General features: G+C 41.8%; 1 protein-coding gene across 8 annotated transcripts in view; it reads right to left on the bottom strand.

The window, feature by feature from the left end:
- Window positions 1-7,372, bottom strand: part of RGS6 (regulator of G protein signaling 6) — a 253,210-nt gene extending 245,838 nt beyond the window's left edge. For 2 of the 8 annotated variants that reach the window (XR_012580818.1, XM_074542901.1), the window contains exon 1: window positions 6,865-7,372. The gene's annotated coding sequence lies outside the window, so the exon portion shown is untranslated. Of the gene's footprint in view, window positions 1-5,947; window positions 6,286-6,709; window positions 6,811-6,864 lie in introns of those variants that run through there. The other 6 variants (XM_074542904.1, XM_026793768.2, XM_005479958.4 and 3 more) reach the window with 6 other exon arrangements.
- Between the last annotated feature and the right edge of the window lie 8,248 nt (window positions 7,373-15,620).

Below are 15,620 nucleotides of genomic sequence, written 5' to 3'. Positions count from 1 at the left end.
ACAGCTTCCCAACATGTCCCAAATCCTACAATGCATAACCTCATCCTTCTGGTGGGCTGCAGGAAAATCTCACTTTTTTTTAACATTATGCTTGAAAATAAAACCATCCACAACAATCACTGCATCTTCAGGCCACAGAGGTACCAGCTAAGGGCCAGGGGTCTGAGACCCCTCTGGCCAAGAATATGCAGTATGAACACAGCGATCTTTTAGACCAAAGTAGCTCTCACATGAGTCAATCCAAGTCACTTGGCTTTCTGCAGATACACACAACTTTAAACTCAGCCCCTGAGTAATCTAATGCGCAGATGCCTGTACTACTTCTCACCAATCACTTGCTCTTCCAAATCATGTACATCCATTAAGAAAAAAAAGGTAAATATTAATGGTTTAGTGGTCTAAGCAGAATATTGTTAACCAGGGATCACCAAGGCCTCATACCCCCTCCAAAAGGGTGCTCTCCATGGTCTTGAGCAATTTTCTCTCCATCTGAGACACCTGTGGCAGTGCTCATGCTGTAACTGTCCAACAGACAACACTCAGGATGGAGAGTTCCAGTTGTTCCATTTGTGTGAGCCACTGGTGATCAGACTGTGTCTTGATAAGCACCTGCCAAGTGACTGAGGCAGATCACCATTTCTTGATAGAAGTGAATTACTTTCCTCCCCATTTCCCAGTTTTCCACACACTCCATTTTGATTTTAAATATTTCTAAATCTGCACATATTCTTAGCTATTATAGAATGCTGAAAATACTGTCTGGATCTGGATGTTACATCCAGGAAACATAGGGTTGGAAGTCAAAAGTAATTTTTGGTATCTAACTTGACTAGGTCCTGACTTCCCAAGATAACCAGAAGAAAAAATGGAATAGAGATGGATTGTAGTGAATATTGACATACAAATTGCTGGTTAACTAGGTAATTTTTTCCCTTTACGAAATCAATTGTTAAAATGGGCACTTGCATATTACATTTGCTTTTAATGGACCAGAATTATGTTACAGCAAGAAGAAACTGCTTCCAATACATCCATTCCTCTTCCAAAGAATTCAGAAAAAAAGTGCAGCGTTCACCAGTAATCAATCTCCCTTCCGATAAAATAATACTGCTGTGAGCACAAGGCCTCTTGGAAAGGCTGTGAGCCAACACGCTGTTACCAAGGATAGCTACAAAGAATGTGATAGCAAGTATATGCTGAATATTTTACTAAAGCAAGTGCCAGTGCTATATAAATTTAGAAATGCAACGAGATAGTTACAGACCAACTTTGAACTTCACATGAATTGGTGATCCCAAACTACAGCAGTAATTATTCAGCACTATCAGCCTGCAAGGAGCAGAAGCTACAAAGGTGAAGCTGTACTTTGTTGTTTTGCAACAATGCCAACTTATTGTCCAGAATCATTCCCTGTGGAAAATGGGTAACTGTACTGATAATATAGAGCTTGAGGGTAGACTCCTAATCTATTCTCCAACATAAATCTTCTACTGGATCAGTTAAGGTGTGCTAAGAGCTTCCTGTTCTTTGAAGCTGGTCCATCAAATACACCATCTCTGAAAGTGCCTTGCCTTTACACACCCTAGGAAATGCTAATTGCAATTTCAGTAAGCTACTTCTGGGGCAGGGGCTGCACTTTGTATTTTACATTGTATCCAGTAAGCTGAAAACAACTGAAGAAAATTGATTCAAATATAAAACTGAATGAGGAGATGCGCAAAATAATGGATGCTCTAATACAGACTGGTAAGAAAATAATAAAATTTAAAAAAAACTAAACAAACAAAACACAGGCCTCGGTGCTGGTTAGATTCCAAATTCAAATTTACTCCACCTAAACTCCCTGTTCCCAATAGAAGTTGCTGAAATGAAGTTTCCCTTCAAGCAATCTTATGCAAGTTCACAGAAGCAATCCAGCCCTGCATTGATCAGTGACTACATAATCTCATTTAAAATGCCCCAAAGTGCTGAGAGTTCTTGCCGGTTGTTCATTCTCAAGATGATGGAAAATTGCAAGTACCCTTGCAATCAAATAAAATAGGAAATTTGCTACCCAAAAGCACAGGTGTCCTTGAAGATGTGGCACCATGAAATACCCTTGGTGCAAATGAACGCAACTGGTTGTACCCCAACTACTTCAAGGACATGATGCAATATACTGTGATTTCACTGCCCTGCTGTTTATCATAACAGCACACAGCCTTTTCAGATGCAAATTACAGACAAATCACTTCAGTAATTGCGATGTAAAAAGCACTTAAGCCACTCCTGAGTTAGCAAGCTCAAGTCCAAACACCACACATCCACGCAGTTCAGCAAAGCCTACAAATCCTAGTGCTGTGGTTCATTTAATCTGAACTTCATAATGCCACATCTGGAGTGCTACAAATACCAATGTAAGTTAGATACACTATAAATACTAATACACTTGACTATTGCAACTGTTAGAGTAAAATAGTCCTATTAAAGACAGTTTAGTTGAGCTAACACATGTCTCTGCCAGATTGCTTTTACACCAGTGAATGCAATCTAAACCTAGTTGCTCATCTGTGACACACGCAATTAGCATTTTTTTTTACAAAATGATAAATTAAATCACAATGAAATTAAGTGACTTCCCACATTCACACAACAAATCACAGAGCAATAAATTGGACATCTAAACCCTGACTTTCAAGCCATTAGTTATAATTTCCTTAACACATATCCTCACAGCATAGGAGGCCTGTAGCATGAGGATCTTTAACTACCCCATGAACATTTCACTGCTGATGCCAGCTCCTAAGAGCACAGTGAAAAAGATGAAATATTGTCCTTTACCATCAGGATAATGTTTAGTGTGTGTAACTGAAGATTCCTGCAAAAGTGCAGCATTAATTCCTTCTCACTGCCTCATGGTGCCCACCACCCCTGTGCAGGCAGTACCTGTGCTGCTGAGTCTAGGGATAAACAGCTGTTTCCAGCATGACAATCAGAGCTCCTGGGATGGCAGCGTCAGAACCTTATTGCTCACGGAAATCTTGATCTTCTTCTCTTTCCTTCTCTCCATATTCTTTGCCACCCGCTGCAGAGATGTTAAAAAATAGTACAAGATCTGATGCAACATAAGTGGGTAGCAGTAGTCTCTCTTGACTCCACAATCTTTCTAGAGCTTGACAACCAACAAGAAAAACACAAATTAGCTCCTCTTTCTTTCTCCTCTTCATAGATGGAGCACAACAACAGAAATTAGCTCATTCCTCAGTCACAATATGCTGGAAACACTCACTGAAATCTTGGAAATGCCTTTTCATGGTAAAACTTATATAGATTAAGAAAACACTATGGATACACTGACACTAATATCATCCTGTATAAACTTTAAATGCCACTATATTATTGAGGGCATGTTGCAATCAAACCATTTAGATCTCTCCACTATGCATCTATTATTACCTTTTCAAAGATATAAAGACACATCAAATTTTTCAAAGTACTCTAGCCACCTCTAAACCCCGATAAATCCACCACCACCAAAATGCAAGCAGCGTTCTCACAATCACCAGACAGAAAGTTAAAAGATGAAGAATGAAGGCAGAAATTTTAGGAAAAAAGTAGATTTAGAGGTGTAGGAACATAATAAATCAGTTCAGAATACAAAGATGTGCAACTATATGCAAGTGCTCAAAGATGACAAGAGCAAATTTTGTAGCCTGAGGAAGTCAGATGTGTAACTCCACAGGAACCAAGTGACTGACCAGATGCTTCTGAAAAAAACACCATCACCACCTACAGTTTCTGAAATGTGCTTGGCCAGCACAGCTCTGGTCAGCTTGTCTCATGCAGACCAAGCTGCAAATGAACAGGGTTAAATGTACTATTACACCTTCAGTAATAGCACAGGGCCACCATGCTGCTTGGTAACTTCACAAGGCAGAGTGCTATCTTACACTGCACTGGGGACAGCACTTCAAAGTCTGAATTGAAGAAACACCGTTCCAAATCATCAACATCATTTTCTTATTCTACCCAGGTTTTCTTTGTAATTATAACGCCACGGTGTGAATTGACATAAATAATAATGCAGCCGTGAAGATATTGAAAAGAGTGTCAGGAGGAGACAGGAGCACTTCAGTTCTGGCAATTAAGTGCAATATTTGTTACCTGAAATAGCCCAGGGCTGCTCAGTGAAGTGGACCTGTTTGTTCCTGGACCTCCTTTAGAGAGCCAAGGTGTGCTTCCAGAAACTGGAGCTCCAGGTAACGAGTACAAACAATACAATAACCCATCATAAGGGCAAAATTCTACTCTTGTAACATTGGGCATGGAAAGAGCAGTTTGCCCTTGTTCTGCTGCCATTGTACAACTGGGGTGTTTGATTTAGATATCAAAGATATACCCAGCAAAAACCCCTCTGTTAATTACCCCTCATACTTGAAAAGCTGAAGACTCATATCATCATTGAGGAAAGAAAAAAATCATCATCCCACAACACCCTTGCATTTGTGTTAGGAAGCCTGAGCCACGGCACTGCAAGATCCCCAAGTTTCACCACAGACTAACACAGCATCCCAACGCACCATGTTAAAACAACACACTGCAGCTATTTTCCCTTCCTGCTACAACACATATATTAGCTTCTTCTCTTCCCTGCCATCTGTTAGTTTGCTGCAGTCTGCTGGGACAGGACTACCCTCTCCTTTTCTCCCCTTCTTGCCTGCTCGAATGGATGACAACAAAGCCAGGCATTTCCTGTCCATACACTCAGCTTTTCTCAGCTGCCTCAGAAGCATTACCAAATGCAGAGTTAGGAATGAAAAGTGCTCTGCTCACCTCTGCTGTACCAGTGTGCCCACCAGAATTACATGCTAGACACAGAAACACCTTGTAAGTGGCAGGCAAGGAGGTAACTGCTGCTTTAAGAGGACATACCTTTTAAGGACATACCTTATCCACGGTATCATTGTTTAAAACAGGTATCTGTACTATCTGCACCACAGGAACTATCAGAGGGAAACCAAGGTAAGCAGCATTGACAATTACTTTATGCAGCAATCTGCTGCACTTTTCTTAGAAGGGAAGGTTAGCAAGGAAAAAAACCCAGAAAAATCAGGTGAACAGCAATCTACTACTACCATAAACTTCAGTGTAAGATGTGTAGCAAATCACTGTTTTTCCCTCTAATACAGTTCAGAATGGAAAAAAGAATGTCTATCTAATCCATCACACTTGTAGGCAGTTAGGAAGGAAATGGGAATGTTTGTCATCAATTGTTCTATCAGTCAGGTCATTAGAAAAGGAACGGCTCATCTAAAAATTAAGTCAATATTGGCTGAGTCTAAACAGCTTCTTCAGCATTTCACACACATATTCAAGCAATGAACACTATTATTCTGTGCTTGTAACAATATGCCCCCAAGCCAATAACTGCTCTTCAACATCTGACCTCTTTTTAAAGTAGATTTTCAAGGAAGTATAGTGAAAGTGTTCCAAATCAGCTGGTGAGAAAGTATTATAGATCATTACCCCACAGTAAACAATTCCTAGTTCTGATCTGCAAGATTAGAATAAATCTAGCATTACAAAAAAAATTAAAGATAAAAAAGGAAACTTATTATATCAAATATACTTCTATTCAAAAATAAAAATAAATCCCACACTAACAGCTCACAAAGCATTTCCTTAAGAAACAAAGAGGAAAAGTAGGTTTCTTTGGGACGGGAAACCACCAATATCTGCTGCAACACACCAACACAAAGGTGAGTTTTACAGTATGAATTTATTGATCAAAGACAGATTTTCCTGCTTTCCAATCCCTATATACTGCCAGCCAGCAAATATAATTCAATCAAGAGCAAATTATGCATATCTTTGATTTCAGGGAAGCATCATGTAGCACACGGGCTACAACAGGGATGCAGTTCTGACAAGTCCCTTACAGGTCCGCTGAAGGAAGCCCCCGACTCACCTGGGCCGTCCCAGCGAGGGCAGCGGCGGTGCAGACGGGACGCCAAGCTCAGAGCCACCGGCGTAGGCAGCTCCTCGGAGCAACAGCCCCGGCTGCGATTACGTCTGCAGCGTACAAGAGGCAGCGCGCCGTTATTTATACAAAAATCAGCATCTTCCTCAGGAAAAAAAACCCACTCGAAGGTTCTTACTGGCCGTGTAACATACTTCTATACTTATGCCATCACATCTAGTGACTAAGAAGATGCTTTCAGTGTCACAGGAGATTAAGATTCTGGGAGGAGAGTGCCTGGCAGCTTTACTCTCACTCACCAATCTGCCTTCACGCAAACGCACTTTGTCGGCGGATGGAAGTGTATTATTGCAATACGCTAGCGAAACGAAACAGTTTCCAAGTTTTCCCACAGGGCATCAGCTCCCCCTTCAAGCTGCACCCCAGCGCTCGCTCCCCCTCGTCCATCCCCGAAAAGACCTGCAGTTTCTGGGCACCACAACTTGTCCTGCGTCCGCACCGAGCTCCGGCTCCCCGGGCGCTGCCCTCATACCTGCCGGGACACCGCGGGGCGTGGGCACCCCGCGCAGCCGGACAGCGCCCGGAGAGCGCCTCCTGCGCCGGGGCCCGAGCCGGGCCCTTCCCCCGGACCCCGCGGGAGGGCGAACGGCAGCCGCGCTGCTCTCGGGGTCCGCACGGCCCGGGCAGGGCACGGCCTTCCCCCGGCCGGGCACCACAGACACATACGTACCGCACACGCAGAACACACACCTTGCACCTGTCCGCTACTACCGACCGGGAGCGGACTCCCACCCCGGGGGCTCGGGAATCCCGCTGCCAGGGCACAGCCGAGTGACAGCCACTCGCCACATAGATGCGGATAAGCAGGAAAAAGACGGCGAGAGAGAGCAGCCCACTTCCATTACCTTAGCAATCGCGTCGCCGCCGTCCCCTGACACCCCTTCGCCTCTCCTCAGAGACGGGGAAGCGCCCGCAGCATGGCGTGAGCCTGCGGGCGGGGCCGGCGGTCAGCCCGGGGCTCCTCTGTGCGCCTCTTCCAAAAACCTCCCGTTCTCCTCAGCGCCCCTCCTGCTGCGGCGAGGACGGCGGCCGGGGCCAATCTGCCGCGACCAGAGCGCCGCGGGCACACTGCGCCCCGCCCGGCCCGGCCCGGCCCCTCGCTGCCGCCCCCGACCCTCCACCAAGCCCGCGCCGGGCGGGCGGGGGCGGGATCGGCCCCAGCCCCTGCCCCGGCCCCGGCGCTGCAGCGCTCGCTGCGGGCGGCCCGGGCGCGCCGCCCCCGCCCGGCCCCGGCGCCTCTTTCCCCAGTGCGGAGCCGGCCGCCCTTTGGCGGTGGCGTGCGGGAAATTCAGCTCCCGTGTCCCGCCACCCCGGCCGCTCCTCGGGCACTCGGCGCAGCCCTGAAGAAAGGCATGGAGACGAAGGCAAGCCTTGTATCTCTCTTACAATCTTGTTTATGTGTTGAGTCGCGCAATTAAGGTGTTTGGCTAAAGTCCTCCATCTGAAACCGGGGAAGCCTCATCTCTTGTTCACCTTCCTCCAACAGCCAGGATTCCCTAAATAACACCTGGGCTCTGCACACCACCATCGATCTTAACAGGCACTATAACTCCAGCAAAACAGCTTGGAGACCCAGCCCTTTTACACAGACCTGTCCCATGGGCAAGACACTGCTGTTGATTGGGATGAATTTCTGCAGATTAACTTCGTGGGCAAAGTAGCTCGCATACTTTTTAGGCTATTATCCACCGATTTTTCCAATAGATGAGATTTTTGTTCCTTTTTCTCGAGATGGCAAGTTAAGCCCACCTTGCCGCAAGCTGAGCCTCAGGTCTGAGAGCCCCGTGCTGGGATGCGCTAGGGCAGACCATTGACAGGAGGTGGCCACGCCCATCTCCGTGCCCAAGTTTGTGAATTTCCAAGGTCTGGTTCCCACGCATTAGACTCATTATTGCTGTTGAAACTCTTCACAATGAGGCTGTCAGCTGCACAGAGGAAAGGCTCTTTACCCACCCGTGTAGCCTGTTTTAAAAGCCCTTGTGTGGTGTCTCTGTTGCCTCAATTTCCTAACATCCTGGATCTTACCAAAGTCAGGTTTATATTTCATAAGCCCTCTGACACCAGAAGTTATCATGTGCAGGGATGTCCTGTTATGCTTTAGTCTGCCCAGCACAATTTCTGGTGATATCTGGTACACTGAACTGCTGCAGTAATTCAAATATTAAATTAAAAAGAAAAAAATATTTCTGGTTCAGCTGTGCATCCCTTCCATTTTTACTGGATCCATATGTCTATCTTTACCATTACTGGCTTCCTTAGTCCTTACTCCTTCCTTAGTCTTTCAAATGCCAGTTTCTACCTTGCAGAGTTTATATGCTTCTTCAAAAAGGCCCTTCATCAACACAGACTATATATTTATTTCCCTGTCACACTCAAAATTGCATCTTAGTGGCAAAATTCTGCAGTTATGCCTCACACAAGCTCATTGACCCTGACTAGACTTTACAGAGTGTTGATTCAATTGATTTGTTTCAGATTTCAGCTGTGGGCATTTAAAAGCTTCTGTGGCAGGTTAAAACATTTTAATCTTGGTTGTTTTGTTCAAAGATGTACCTCTCAAACATCACAGCATATTTTTGGGATACTTTTATGAAATAAAATTAATCTAAAAAATATTGCCCTTTATATCAAGTTTGAATTTAAACTAATAGCATTCCCTTTGGATTAAACAAAGCATATTATATATTATTTGCCACACAAAGCTGTCTGGCAAAGGGAGGAAAGAGAGAATGGCAACCTATGAAATAGAGATTTAATTTTTTAGAGATTTTCTCAGCAAAGCATTTTAAATCACTAGTTACATTGAGTTATGCTGGGGTATGACTACATGTAATAGTAGTCAACGGGGAAGTATTTCAGTGTCTTATATGAGGTCTGTTCAGGAAAAACTCTACACAGTCTGCTCTCACAGCTCCCTCAAAGGAGTGTGCGTGCAGTAGCCAACAAATCTAAGTACTTGAATATATCAGACTACAAGGTAAGTTCTATAGAAAGGCTGTTTTCAAGGTAGAAGACAGATAAAAATGTATTAACATTATAATTCAAAGAAATTACCAGTATGTTTTCTGGAAGTATATGCAGCCTAGTATTACCATACTCCTGCAGCCCATGATGTTGAGAAAGGAAGGTGAATGGGAACATTAAAGCAAAAGTGACATCTATGCTTATTTTAATCATGCTCAGCAGAAGAAAGTGTAACCAAAAAGTACAAATAAAAGCAAAGGCAAATTGGCTCCTCTCAAGTAACAATGATTCTTTGGTCCCTAGAAGTAATAAATGGTATGAAGCAAAATGGCACAGCAACATTATTTACTTTCATACATTAACTACTAAAACAAATGATACATAATTAAAACCTGATAAAACTGAGCCAGCTTTGTATTTACATTGATCCTTATGCTGAAAACAATGTAGTCAGACTTGGTTCATCACAGCAACCGTTTCTCAGTTTAGCCTCTTTCCCAGCAGGAGTCCAGCAGTTTGATGAGTAAGATCAGAGATGCACAAACAGTTCCATTTAGATCAGTGGGACATCTCAAGCTGATGAACTATCCATATACAGCAATGTTTGCAGAAAAAGACCTTGCATCTGAAACACTGCTATGCTTAGTAAGCACTGGAGAAGAATGTGTGGGGAGGGACTATCTGCATTTTTCTGGCCAGGAGTGTAGAGTTTTATTGTTCCCTTTCCTCTGTATTATATGCTGAGATCTGAAAGCCAGAAGAAACAACCATGGTCCACACCAAGTATGGAACACCACTTGTTCTTAATGATACATCATTAAAACTGAAGAACCTAAAACTGAAGAGCTAGGATTTTCATTTTCCCTAACATTTCCTATTGAAAGTATTTGTTCAGCTTTTCTTTATCCCAGACACTGATTTCAATGACAAAGCCACACATTGTATAAAATATCTTCTGTTGAAGACTGCAGTGGTATAAAACTTCCCTCATGCCCAGTAATGCTGTCCCAAAGCTGTATTATCCTCATTGCTGTAAAGAAGTCCTTTTTTCAGCTTCAGAATGCATAACTTTGAATCCCTGCATATCGTGGCTGACATTAGCGTTACACATGCTCACAGGGCTTCTGCTAACTCTTACTCACAGCTCAACAGTGGGAGTCTCCAGGGTATTCCAGCAGATTCTTTACATGGCAAAGAGTCACAGCACAGCATGCTCCCCTGTGATCATCTGAAAAAAGGAGGAGTAGATATCGCTAACTTTCCGCCAGTAGCATCCTTCTCTCCTGGTGCTTGAAAAGCTCAGAAAGGCAGAAGCTGCTGCAGCTGCAGTGGTTGCAGTGCTCTGAGGTAGGGCCAATGTTTTCCTTTCAGTTTGCAAACCAACAGCATTGTTGATCGAATGAGTAAGTGTTACCCCATAGCACTTACTTCATAAATATTCAGTAGCTGTTAATTACAAGAAAAAATGGAGCTGCTGGCTCGAGGTGAGTGCTGAAACGTCACTAAAGCAGCGCTTTTTCTCACGAAGGCAATAAAGAGAAGTAAGTGTCTCTCTCTGGCAGAGGGCATGAAAAAAGCAAAGAGGTTTTCAGAGTTGTTCAAGGCAGGTTCTATTTTTCATAAAATGTTTAATTTAACAGTGACCTAGTTTTACAACAGCTTTCAGTGTCTTGGCTTTTCTTATCTCCTGTGTCTTAGCCTACATCATTAGAAGAGCAGAGCAATAGGCTTTACAGATTTTGTTAAAGCAAACTTAATAAGGTCTTGCCGGGTGGATTAATTCTTCTCTCCTATTTTGTTTCAGGCAGTCATTATGTTACAGTTTCTTTGTACTTTTAAAGAGGTTTTAGCACATCTTTTACAGATTTTTTTAAAAATTTCAGCTCAAAGCCCTTAGCTTATTTCATGTTACTTTTCTGAGTATCAGACTGCAGAGACACTCTTGAATTCCTCAGCCTTTTTACAAAAAGATCCTTTGTTTTGTAAACATTAACTATATTAAATTGGTGGCTAGCTTGACTAGCAAATTTGGACATTTACAGGCAGTACAGACTCATGCCTGCTTTCAGCAGGAGCAAGTCAAGGCATGCCATTAATTTTACTTACCTTACTTCACCTACCAGAAAAAAAAAGTTATTGTGCAACCTGTTATTGTGACCAATAAACAGCAGGTCAAGTGATGCTTGCTCCCTTTTTCACTTTGTTCTACATTCAGTGCTCTCAGATACTGTTCCATGGTACCTCTCTGTGATTCCTAGGCTGCCTTAATGGAATTGTGCTTTAAAAATCCCTAAATCTCTATTGTGTGTGCTGTGTTCCATATGGATTTAGCAGAAAAAGGGAGCAATTAGAAAAATGATACTTCAGCCATGCAGCACCAAAACATACTAAGTCTGCTGAATGACATCTCTTCCTTCCACCTCCGTCTCAGAGATTGCAGGAAATTTTATCCTTTGAGAATCAAGTGTGAGGAGCCTTGCTGTGGTTGAGTCCCTCCTGCATACCCTTTAAGGAAGGGAACACAGTGTAGGAGATGATGCCACATCTGCCAGGTTTATACAAGTGTGAGTGCTTTCTCTACAGGGAGAATTTCCCTGTGGGGATCCCAGCCCACAGAGGTTTCCAGTGATCCATGTTAATGTGTTTCACAGAAATTGAATATGTCAGACTGAAAAATGCAAGTAATGTATACTGGCAGTTTCAGAGCCACGACCTAAACAGTATCAAGCACAATGTATACTTCTACACCTACAAGGATCATGCAAGCTAAAAGAACAAAGACAACTTAATAGGAATCATTCAGAGGCAGTGTGTACTGGCCTTGTTGAGCTTCACTTAATTCCTCTCTTTGTGCAAAGGGATTTCAGTTGCCTTTGCAAACGGGAAGTTTGTGCCAGCTCCAATGCTTTTTAAATTTTGAGTGACTTAAAACAAATTTCTTGGTGACTTGTTGTCATTGGGGGGAAAAGCCATGGTGGTGAATTTTAGGCATGGAAGAACTTGAATCCCGCATAGGAAAATCACATAACCAAAAGTATTGAGAATTTTTTTTAATAAAGCTTAAAGACATCAGAAGAACATTAGTAGCAGCTCTTCTGTTCATTTTTATCAATAAATAACACTGTAGGAAAGTAAAATTCACAGTAAATCCACCTAGGAAAGTCTGGAGGACCCTATTTGCTGAAAGTATTGAAAAGAGATTTGTCTAAGAAGCTTTGCTTCACATTGTTTTACCTGGAAGCCCACAATGGACAAAAAGCAATACAACTAATCCAAAGAGGAAGGGCTCCATTCCCTCAATATCCAGGTTCTTACTCAAACATAGCAGAGACATGCTTTTCTCTTCTACCTTGGCAATCTCATATCTGAGCAAGTCAGAGCACTGGTGAGTATGGACATTAGCATGGTCTCATACTTTCCTGTGTTAGAGAGGACTGTGGAGGGGATTTTAGATTCTTCTATAACATCTAGAAATTGCTTAGATCTCTCCACATCCTTTAGCTTGTCAGGATATCAGTTTTTTGTATCTATAAATGTTTATTCTTTCCTGTCTTTTAGTCAAGAACAGCCTTCTGCCTGCACTCCATCTGAACTTGTAAAGTTCTCCTGAACGTGGCAGAGCCTCAACTTCTGCCATGTCAGGTAGCCAAACATTATGAAAACTCATGGCACTAAGTGGCAGAAATGTGTGAATTCCCATAGAATTCAGGTTTTCTCCAGCTGGTCTTTACTCGTTGGTCTGGAAAAGCTGCAGAAGTAGTACTTACTTTAAGTACAACATAACATTCTTGACTTTTTTCTTCTGTGATATTGCAGAAATTTCCTTTGGACTTTTTTTTTTTCTGTTTGAAATACGTTTTATGATTGATTAATTATGTAAGAAGTGATGGGAAATGCTGCGCAGTGGGAATGAGGAACCTGAAGTGTGAAGGAAGGCATGAAATAGGTTTTAAAAAACCCTTAAATCCAGAAAGATGCAGTATGTGCCTTTCCTATCCCTGATCATATTGTTTGTATGCGATCTCTCTCTCTCACCAGCATTTATCTGTGTCTTCTTAAACTATGCATTTTTCACAGCAGAAACTATATTATCTCATGGTTTTGAAAAAGCATTTCCCATATGGAAGAAACTACAAACATCACCATGAACCATGTTTCTTTTCTGTACTTGGATGATTTATAGTACCCACCAACACAGTTCAAGTATTGAAACACATGTCTGTGTTTCTGTATCTATCTATCTATCTATCTATCTATCTATCTATCTATGTTTATATGTTCACTTCATGTACACAGACATTTTTATATATAAAATCTTTTCTCTAATAGTTGCAAAAAATGTGCAGGGTGTTGATGATTTATCTAAATCAGATGGTACCACTTCTCCCTCTTTAGCTAATTTATGTAACTAAACATCACACTGCACATTCTGGTTTTGGCAGGGAAGTTCAACATTTGACATGCTTTTGGCGAATATTCACTTACTTAATTTTGTTTATTTTTATTTTTTTCCTATTAACATCAGTTAAACCTAAGCAGTCAAATATTTCTACATTTTGCATGAGAAAAGTCCTAAAGCTCATCTTCAAATTCAAGTGACAATTAACATTTCTTTATTATATTTATAATAATTTTCAATTATTGCTCTAGCTTGTCTACTGCTGAGAAGGTACAGCACGGGGAAGAGATCTGACTGAGTCAGGGTCAGCTGTACAGCATTCACTAAAATGAATGGGTGGAAGAAGGGCTTAAAAAACAGATAACAGCCTAGGAAACCTGGTTGTTTTAGGCTCACAGTAGGGACAGTGGGAAAAGACTCAGAGATTCAGAGCTGGAGCATAACCTCAGGTGCTCATATCTGTGACAAGAAGAATCTTTCTCTCTCTCTGCTGGGCAGAACATAAGAGGGTTTGTCTCACTGAAGCACTGTCATCCTTTCCTAGGTTTGTGAATCTCCTTTCTCTACAAAGCCAGGAACCCAGATCCTAGCAGTATGAAATACGAGATGGATCCCAGGGCTCAGTTCTGGTCTCATCTTCCCCCTCTCCAGCCAGAACAACTCCATCAGCAGCTGTCTGCTTGAAATGCAGTCTTTACTTCAATGCTCAGCCTGTTAAACTATGACAGTAAAGGGATTAATACAGCCCAGTCAAATTCAAACACATTCCAAAATTGTCTGCTCTGTTAATGTGAGAATAGAATGTGAGAACAAAACACTTGCACAATGCATAATTCAAAATCATGCACAGGACTTATTTTAAAAAAAACCACAAGTTTAGGGTTTTTTTCCTTAATTATCCAAGAAACTGCTTTAAATCTGCATTGCTGTTAATAACTCCACACAGCTTTAAAAGATGTAATACACATCATGTCAGGATCTCAAAGTGCCTTACTAATGATAATGAAACAGTGAAGCTTCAAATCGTCTTTCAAGTAAGTACCTGTGGCAGGCATGGTTGAGAATCTTCCATCTGCAACCACTTGGGCCACAATGTTTCACTATATGAATCAGCAAAACTCTGGATTTTTTAAAATTTTATTTTTAATGTTACAGCAAAATCAGCTTAACCAGTTGCAAAGAGATCTGATGAAAAAAGGCTTTTTTCCATGTTAAATATATTTTTATAACTGAATATGCCCATGTTTTGAGACTATTGTTAAAAATGTACTAGGGAGATGGGCCTTGGTGACAAGGATACGCTATCTTATGAAAATCTGCCCAAATTTTGACAAGCTACAAATTCTAAAATTTTCAACTTGTTCCTGCTTACATTCTTAGAGACTGAAGGCTAAATTCCTCAGAAGCTGATTGCAGTGATGCACATTCAGAATAGTATAGTTAATTTTAACTAAATGTGTAAATTATTCAGAAGGTGGGGGTCTGCTTCTTGTAAATTTGTAGCTTAGGAGGGAACTAAAAATCACTGAGTCTGGCCTACTGCTCAGGGTAGGCTAAACTATACCTAAATTTACAAGTTCTTACAGAAATTCAGGGCTGGAGATGCCATATTTATTCTACTATTTAGTGAAATATTATCTGTACAAGGTTTCATCCTAATATTGAAGATGAATCTTGTGTTAAAACAGGAGTCCTTTATTTCTTGTCCTCCATTTTAGACGTAGAAAGCAGATTACTACTGTTCTCTTAGGAGCAGAATTTCACATTTTAAAGTCTTTTACCCATTTTTCCAGATTAGACACAATAACTTTTCTTTCCTTACAGCCTGTTTATTCAATGCCTTACCATTTTGATCACTGTCCTCTGGACTGCCTCCAGCTGCTTCACATTTATGTTGTGTCCACAATTGTACACACCACTTTTGCTGTACACACCAGCCTCACCAGTGCTGAGCAGAGCAGTCTGCACCTGCAAAGACAGCCCAGGGCAGCATTCTCCTGCTTTGCACTAGCTCAGCATTATTTCATTCTGTTCAATTTGTGTTCTAGGAAGCTGCTAAATATTTTCCCACAGAATTTCTTTGAGAAGAGTTCCTTGCTGTCCTGTGTTTCTGCAGTTTCTTGCTCCTGTCTAAATGTAGTTCTTATTCATCCTGAATTCTACCCACACTTTTCAGATCATACCTGCAATTTATCAAGATCACTGTATTTTAATCATCTCCTCTACAATACTTGTAGT

The sequence above is a fragment of the Zonotrichia albicollis genome, chromosome 6 (assembly GCF_047830755.1).
Source record: "Zonotrichia albicollis isolate bZonAlb1 chromosome 6, bZonAlb1.hap1, whole genome shotgun sequence".
NCBI lineage: Eukaryota > Metazoa > Chordata > Aves > Passeriformes > Passerellidae > Zonotrichia > Zonotrichia albicollis.
The sequence above is the reverse complement of the archived record's forward strand: the minus strand, read 5'-3'. Positions and strand labels throughout refer to the sequence as shown.